At 36.6% G+C, this 8,542-nt stretch overlaps 1 pseudogene; it reads left to right on the forward strand.

The window, feature by feature from the left end:
• The first annotated feature begins 1,227 nt into the window (after window positions 1–1,227).
• LOC123247634 lies at window positions 1,228–2,086 on the forward strand (annotated as a pseudogene).
• The last annotated feature ends 6,456 nt before the right edge of the window (window positions 2,087–8,542 follow it).

The raw sequence follows: 8,542 nt of genomic DNA on the forward strand, positions 1-8,542 counted from the left end.
GTCCAAGAGAGTAGTTTTAGACCAGTAGTTGAGTTAGAAGCAAAAATGCAAGGGAAAGAGAAAAGAACAGGAAGTAAGTGGAGGCAACTAGCAGAGCATCTGGCATAAAATACCTTTTCTATGCATTTGAGTATGGAAAGGCAAAGAAATAGAGGATGATAACTCAAAAAAAAAAGATGAGCAGATCCTTGAGTTTGGTACCATTAGTCGATTAGTAGAAAAGTTCTTCTGTCATAGCTTTTGACAACCTAAGGTTACTTACATGCCCAAAAATACATATTAATAAACTTTTTAGCTGGGCAAAGTAGCTATATGTTTAAGGTGATAGGAAGCTAATGATTGTATTCTTCACGCTTGCATTTGAAGCTTATTGATTTATCTTTCTGAGAAAAATCTCATAAATAAATAATAGCACAAATTCTGAGGATTACAGAATTTTATGTCAAAACATCCTTTCTCTGTTTCTATTTTTATGTGAAGGAATAATGACTTGATTTTTAGTGCTATTCCTTAGCAGGTGCTCAATAAATGCTTCTTGGATTTGTGACTGCAATTGGCTGGTTGAATCTCTAAAGAGGATGCCTTTATCACCTATTACAAGCAAAATGTTTTCCTGGACATCTTGAGATATATAAAGAAGAAGAAATATGATCACATCACTTCCAAAAGTTTACTATATAGTTGGGGAGATAAGATACGTACACCAATAACAATAGAAGGCATTATGTGATAAGGACAATAAAGGTGGCAATGTTCAGTTCAGAAGAGGCAAGATCACTCCCTCTGAGACAAGGCATAAGATGAAGGAAAGAAAGTATTTCAAAAGGCAGAGATAGTTAGGAGGAAGAGGAATGCCACAATAATGAAATATTAGATATTTTGAATTCTTTCTTATCCACTTAACGTGAGCTTCTTTTTGCTTTTATTACCTCTTCAAATACATATATCACAATGACAATATATTATTTGAACATATTCTTCATATTGAATTGAATAAATTTGAAAAAAGTCTATTAATTTGATAGCAAAGAAATATCATTGTAATCATTAAATTGGGTTTGGAACATCCTGCACTTATACTTCTCTGGTGTCCATTAATGTCCTTGATCCCATTGCATGGTTTCCCCCCCTTTGTTCCTATTGTTGTTATTTTTTCAATTAACTAAAACAAATATCAGTCTTGAAGAATGAATTTTCAGGCCTTGGCTATACCAAACACAACTTCTAATGCCTGAGATAAAAATAAAGGTGAAGCCACCAAATGTGAACCTGGTCAAAATAGAAAATAGGATTGTTGAATTGTTTCATCATTTCCCTCATGGGAATGAAACCAACTTTTTAGAATGAGATGCCTCAAATAGAAGTCCAACAGAGGACAATGGCTATCAACAGGCTGATATATCAAACAATTTGTTCTCTTGGATCAAGACCAGTGTCCTGTAGACAGTAAAAGAAGATCAGAATATTGGTAAAATGAAAGGATCAGATAACCAAAGAGTTAGTGTGCCAATTCATAGAAAATGTCAGAAACAAAGGTATCAGGAGCAGAGACATTGAAAACAAATTTATTTACCATTAACAGGAATCAAAAAATTACCAAAGAATTTTGAGAATAAAAAGTTGTTAAATCTTTAACAGTTTCAAAATATATATACTGTACAATTTACTACTTGATTGATCAATGACTGGAGGATCCTGGCATAGTGACCAAGATATTTAATCTGAATTTGTAAAAGTGATACATCAACAGTGTTTTACACTCTTACAAAGCAAGGTGGAATCAGCTAGAGAAACAAAACCCTTGACACAAAGAAAGATGAAGTATGGAAATATATTTGCTAACTAGGCAATATTAAAGAAGAGTTATAACAATTTTACATGTATACATTGATGATGACAAAATGGAAATGACTGTCATTGCTGCCAAATAAGGTAGAGATGGCAGTGTTGATTGATATGTGAAACTATAGTACTTTTAATTTATTTATACAGTCGTGTTTGAACTCTGGTTTTCTATGACTGCCATGAGGGTGGTGAAATTTCAGCATCAAATTATATTTATATGATAGAGTGGCTGAAATTTTAATAGTAAAGTATGCATACTTCTTGTTGTTTAATTTATTAGTTATGTCTGACTCTTTATGACCCCATTTGGGTTCTATCTGGCATTCTATCTGGCTAAAATACTAGAGTGGGTTGCCATTTCCTTCACCAGCTCATTTTACAAATGGGGAACTGAGGCAAACAAGGTCAAGTGATTTGCCCCAGGTCATATAGGTAGGAAGTGTCTGAGGCTAGATTTGAACTCAGAAAGATGAATTTTCCTGACTCCAGGCCCAGGTGCAGTTTATCCACTCTACCATCTAGCCACCCAGTACATTCTACTAATATTTAACAAATATAGGAAGAAAATAAAGTTAGTTTGAAAGCCAAGAATTATATTTGTCATGAAGTATTGAAGTTGGTTAAAAACAAACTTTGCTGAAAGGGATATAGACTTCCTGCCATGAAAATCATATTTGTACTTATGAAGATTCAAAACTCTGATATGTATTGATGAGTGGACCAAAAATACATGAGGCAGTTGTTAGAGATTAATAGTGAAACCATTCCTCCTACTAATAAAAACCATGAAAATATAAGAAGTCACCTACCAAGCTGTCAAGAGGGATTATTTTTGAATGGTTAAGAGGAAAATAAACTACAGGATAATTCTAACATTTGCCAAGGGCAGAGGTAATAAAGGGAACTTCTAATTTCTCCTTCCTATATTCTTACTAGAGACAAAGAATTTTGAGATGACTAATGTGAATATTGTGAAAAACCATTCTATCTGGTTCACTAAAATTGTTATCATTTTTCCTTCCTTGATTGAACAGGAAATTGAGAACTTCTAGATGAGAAAGCTTAAAGGTGTAGAAGTGACAACAGCAAGAACAATGAATGCCAACTAGGTGGAAATGTGGGAAGGTTAAGCATTGTCCCCTCCCCACCCATACTCTGTTTATTCCCACAAAGGGAATGGAAAAGCATTGTTTAATTTGCTATTTGACAAGAATAGTGCAAAACTCTGAAGATGCAAAAAGAAAAGAGATGGTTCTTGCCTTCAAGGAGCTCATTATATCATTGGTAGACAGCACATAAGGGCATATTCAGCTTTATGACAGATGAAAAGGCTCTGAGTCCAGCTGACAAAACAATAGGGCAGACAGTTCTCAATCAATAAATGTTGGGAAGGGCATTGGGGAGTGGGCCCAAGGCTCAAAGTAGAATCTCTAGTCAAGATGGGAATGGGAATAAGTAGGGACAGATCAACATCCAGATGAAAGTTGATATCCATTGCCTGGTGGGAGCTTGGGAACTAGATGTCAAGGTTAAGTTGGGGATGGGGAAAGGTTTCCCAAGGCCAATTCATGCTAGTCCCTTTCGGTGTACTTTGATAAACTGAGGCAAATAAGGGTAGAGTCTTCATTTTCCTGCCATGGTGGTTGTCAGCACTGGTCTATTTTCCGGCCGTGTTGTTGTTAGACTGAAGCAGGGAAGTGTCTAAAAAAAAATTAAGAAAACTTCAAACCAAGATAATGACAATTACCAAGTGTATACATATATTTAAATGTATAGATTTTAATTATTCTTGCTTAGTAAAATTATTAATTTCATTAAAAAATAAAGAATTATGTGAAAAATTTCCTGCTCTGAGTTTGTATATGGATGTGTATGTGAAATTTCAATACTGTAATACTTTATAATGACAACTTCTATAGCTATTTAAAAGTTTTTCATGTATTTTTCCATTTTTTTATCCATTATACCATTTGAACCTTACAATAACTCTGTGAGGAAGGTACCCTCGGTATTCATATCCCCAATTAACAGAGGAAGAAACTGAGATTTGGAAAAGTTGAGTTTCTTAACCATAGGCTTGATAGGCAGCTTGTGATACAGGGGATAAAGAGTTGGTATTAGGAAAACCTGCTTTTAAATTCTCCCTCAAACAATTACTAGCCGCCTCACCCTGGGCAAATACCTTCATATCTCTCAGAATAGCACCTACCTCATAGAATTGTTGTGAAGATAAATAAGATAACAAATGTCACGGGCTTTGCAAATCTTAAAATGGTACATATGTCATTGTTCAGTCATTTTTTCAGTGGTGTCTGACTCTTCATGACCCCATTTGTGGTTTTCTTGGCAAAGGTACTTGAGTGGTTTGCCATTTCCTTCTAAATTTAGGCACGTAGGGCTAAGTGACTTGGCCAGGGTAGTGTCTGAGGCCACACTGGAAATAAGGAAGAGAAGTCTTCCCGACTCCAGGTTTGATGTTCTGTCCAATGTGCCACCGAGCTGTCTATAATGCTACCTAAATGCTAGTTATTAGGAAATGTTAGAGGGAGATTCTGAACTCAAGTCTCTTTGGCTACAATCTGAGTCCTCTGGTACTAATTGCTATGAAACAGGCAACTGTTGCTTTATTAGTTGTTAAAGTTACTGTGCTAGCTTTCTATTAGATTTGGGCAATGGAAGTCAGCTGCATGTGGACATACCAACAGTTTTGCCAAACTGTCATTTACTGAGAAGACACCTGCTTCTGGGAAAATACAGTTAAGGACTGGGGTATGTGTGGCATTTGGCACTGACCTACTGTGTGGCTGAGTCAGAAGCCTTTCTGCACTGGTTGCATAGTTCAGATTGTTGGATTCTTTAAAACAACTTGACTCAGTGCTAGTCTTGAATTTTGCTCTCTGAGCCTGAAGCTGACTCCTTCACTCATACTATCTGACAAGAAAAGACATTTCTGTCCACAACTCTTGGCCATGAGACCTCAAGAAAAGGATCTAGGTCTTTTAGCTTTTTGTTCATTATTTTATGCCTAGATACCAGGAGTGAGGTCTCATATCTGGCCGGGAAGCATGAGCTATACAGATATAGGAGGGGTGGGAATCTAAGCTACATGTTATAGTTAACCTGGCAAAGATACCTGAAAAATAGAATCTGGGATTCCAGGCCAGCAAAAGCCGGGAGCTTGGGGTGGAGTGGGGGAGCTAGGTGGCTCAGTGGAGTAAGAGCCAGACCTAGATATCAGAGGTGCTAGGTTTGAATTTAATCTGACATGTTCTAGCTGTAGGATCCTGGGCAAATCATTTAAATCCCACTGCCTAGTCCTTACCACTCTTCTGCCTTGGAACCAATACACAGTATTGATTTTAAAGAGAGAAGAGAAGGATTAAAAAAAAAAAAAGCTAATACTGCCAAGTTTGGGAATTAGTATTATTTAGGATCTGAGAGAAGCTATGAACTTCTCCCCTCCTTCTCTCCACAGAGACTGGCGTAATAGAAGGGAGGGATTATGCCCCAATCCCAAGGGTGTACTGATAGATGTCTAAGAGTAGGTTCTCTGGGGGAAAATGTTTGACATACTATTAAGTTTAATGTGCGTTATCCATCCACTTTCTTAAGTCTTGTAGATCAACAATGAATAAATCAAGTCCTGATATATAGTGTCTGCTGATTTCTCAGGTGTAAATGCCTACAATGAAAACCGAACAAGTAGCTCTCCCATACTAGTTTGAGTTGACTCCAGAACACCCCTGCCCACTCTCTTTGTAAAATCTAATCTTATTAGGGTGCTAGTACCTGACCCTACAAGTACACAACTAATGGGGTCTTGAGCCAGTGGCTTAGAAGAGAATCTCCTCCTTTTGGGATTCCTTCAGGGTACTTTATTTTTATTTTATTTTTTTTATTTTTTATTTTGAATTTTTCCCATAGTTACATGTTTCATTTTCTTTCCCTCTCCCCCAAGCCCCCCAATCTCCCCTTAGCTGACGCACAATCCCATGTAAAACCCAGTGGAATTGTGCATTGGCTAAGGGGGATTAGGGGGTTTGGGGGAGAGGGAAAGGACATGAAACATGTAACTTCAGGGTACTTTAGAACCCTGGCAGGGCATAAAATGTAATAGTTCTGGCCCTGAGAAAGTGGGACTAAAATCAACCATATTAGACCTCTGTAAACTGATAATAAACTGATAGTAAAGGACACAGATACAGAAATGCTCAATTCAACTTTCTTTTTGATAGTTAAAAATTTTAACTTTAGCCATTTCCTGGAGTCATATATGTAAGTCATGAATATAGTAGCTTTGAAGGAGGACCTTCTCCCCTTAAGACCTTGCCCATCAGGACTCTGGCTGCCAGAACAAAGTTAGAACGTGAGGGTCCTGAGGACTTGGGGCAGTTCACACCTAATTTCTGGCTGTTTCCTTGTTCAATTATATTCAAAAATATTTAATAAGGAATTCTATGGAATCATGAATTATGAGACAAAGGTATGATACAAGGAATTCCTGGACAAAGTGGAAAGATAATGCTTTCCTACTGGAGCTAGGCTCCTTTAAGTCAAGGCTACATCCTTCCATAGCCTGATGACCTAGAAATTCCTGATTTTTTAAAATAGCATTTCTTAACCCTTGGTGTTAGCAAAATCTATCCTTCTTGGGGAGAGATCTTAGCTATATTTTGTTATCTTGTTCCCGCATTTGCTGGAACATCCAGCCCTAATGAACATGGTCTCATACTCGATTCTCTTTCAAACTCATTGATCATGCTTCTATTAATTTCTCTAGTCACCAGTTTTGGTTTCTGCGTGGGATCATTTGGGTCACTTCCCATTCTGTTTTCTTCCTTTGGTAAGGCATCTCAAGAAAATTTTTAAGATTCCTAACATTCTAGCACATAAGTTTTCCAGATATTGACTTCTAGATATTTATTTTCAGTACACCTAAGTGTCTACTCAGCCCTGTTCTAATTAGTCTCAGCATCCATTCTCTATCATATTACTCCACTTTGCTAATCTCCATGCCAAGTCCTAGAATTTACCTTAGCTAAACTTGGGTGAACCTCTGCCTGTGTTGGGCACTCTCTTAGGGATGATGAATTACTCTGTATAGATATTCTTTCTTATAAACACAGAACAATCTCCTTACTCTGATGTGATGGCAAAAATGAAAAACCATATCAGTCCCTTACTTAAATAACAGTAGAAAGCCTGCCTTCTCCCTGCCAGGAAGTTTTCCCCAATTAAGTCAATTCTCTTGACCCCAGGATAATTCCTCATACACTTCCTCCTTTAGTAATTTTATTTTTTTTTCTGTCTATCCTCTCATATTAGTTCAGACCAGGTCCCAAAGCCAAGTCTAGGCTTTAAAATGGATTCTCTACTCCCAGGCCCAGCTATTATTCTATATACCCTATTGATGATCACTAAAATATATTTCCTGTCATACCACTCAGATAAGTAAGCAAAAAACTTCTTTTTTTTGGCTCTACTTAACCAGTCAAGACAGAACAAAATAAAAACAACTACAAAAACCAATAGAACCCACAAGTTTTGTTCAGATTGAGTTATTAGTCTTTGACTTTCACATTTCCCCCCTTTCTCTCCTTTATGTTTTCTTCTAATAACTGATGCATGTGAAAGCCTGGTCATTCTAACACTTTGGATTTTAACTGCAGCCACATAGTACTCAGATCCACATGTAACAAACTGAGATAAATATCTAAAGTATTTTGCTGAAAATTTCAGATCAATTGCCCTGTTGCTATGGATATTCAATTGCTATATAAATCACTGAATCTCCCCATGCTATGCAAATGACCAGGTAGGACACTTTATCAACATTTTCTAAATTCTCAGTAACTGACCCTGACATCACTTTCCATTAATTCTCTACCAAATGCAAATGTGAGCAACCTTCTAGCATTAACCCAGGTCACCGCATCAAGAAGATTTAAACAAAAATGGTTTTTCCGCTACAGGAAATAGATGTTTTAATTAAATATCATTTCTGCCATCAATTAAGCTCTTCTTTAGTTAGAGGAGAAAGGCATGGCTTCTTACTGCCCAACAATACTGATATTTTTGTCTGTCTGAAATCTTAGGCCCTGAACTATTGCTCCAGAGAGGCTGGTTGACAAGCTATTGTACAGTATTGGTTCTGAACTTGACAAAAACCTCAATTTGGATGGCATCATCTGGCTCTCCAAAGCCAGAACTATCTGATGTCTCAGAAACATACAGACCCTTCATAAATGTATCAGTACGACCACAGCCATCCCCTCTCTCCACTTCATAATTTAAGACCCCCATTTATCAGTATGTAATGATCTCCCTAGTCCTGGAGATTTTTTGTGTGTGTCTATATTACTCAAAATCAAATCTTTCTTTCCCTTGATTGGCTTCTAACTGATGTGATTTGGTGTGTATGTATATACACACACACATTCATTTATCCATGTATATCCATATATTTCTATACATATCTATTTGATGTCTTTATAAATGTATATCTCAAGAGAAATAAATATCTAAGAACTTTTGGTGGATTTTGTTTCCACCAATAAAAATATGGTTTATTCCTTCATTATTTTTTTCAGTTATTTTAAAACTGATTCTCAAATATATGCAGTACATTATTGGTGCAAGGAATTTATTTGTCATCTCCCATATAGAAAGAGACAAGAGCAATAATAATTAAAAATAA

Source organism: Gracilinanus agilis, chromosome 4, assembly GCF_016433145.1.
Source record: "Gracilinanus agilis isolate LMUSP501 chromosome 4, AgileGrace, whole genome shotgun sequence".
Lineage (NCBI taxonomy): Eukaryota > Metazoa > Chordata > Mammalia > Didelphimorphia > Didelphidae > Gracilinanus > Gracilinanus agilis.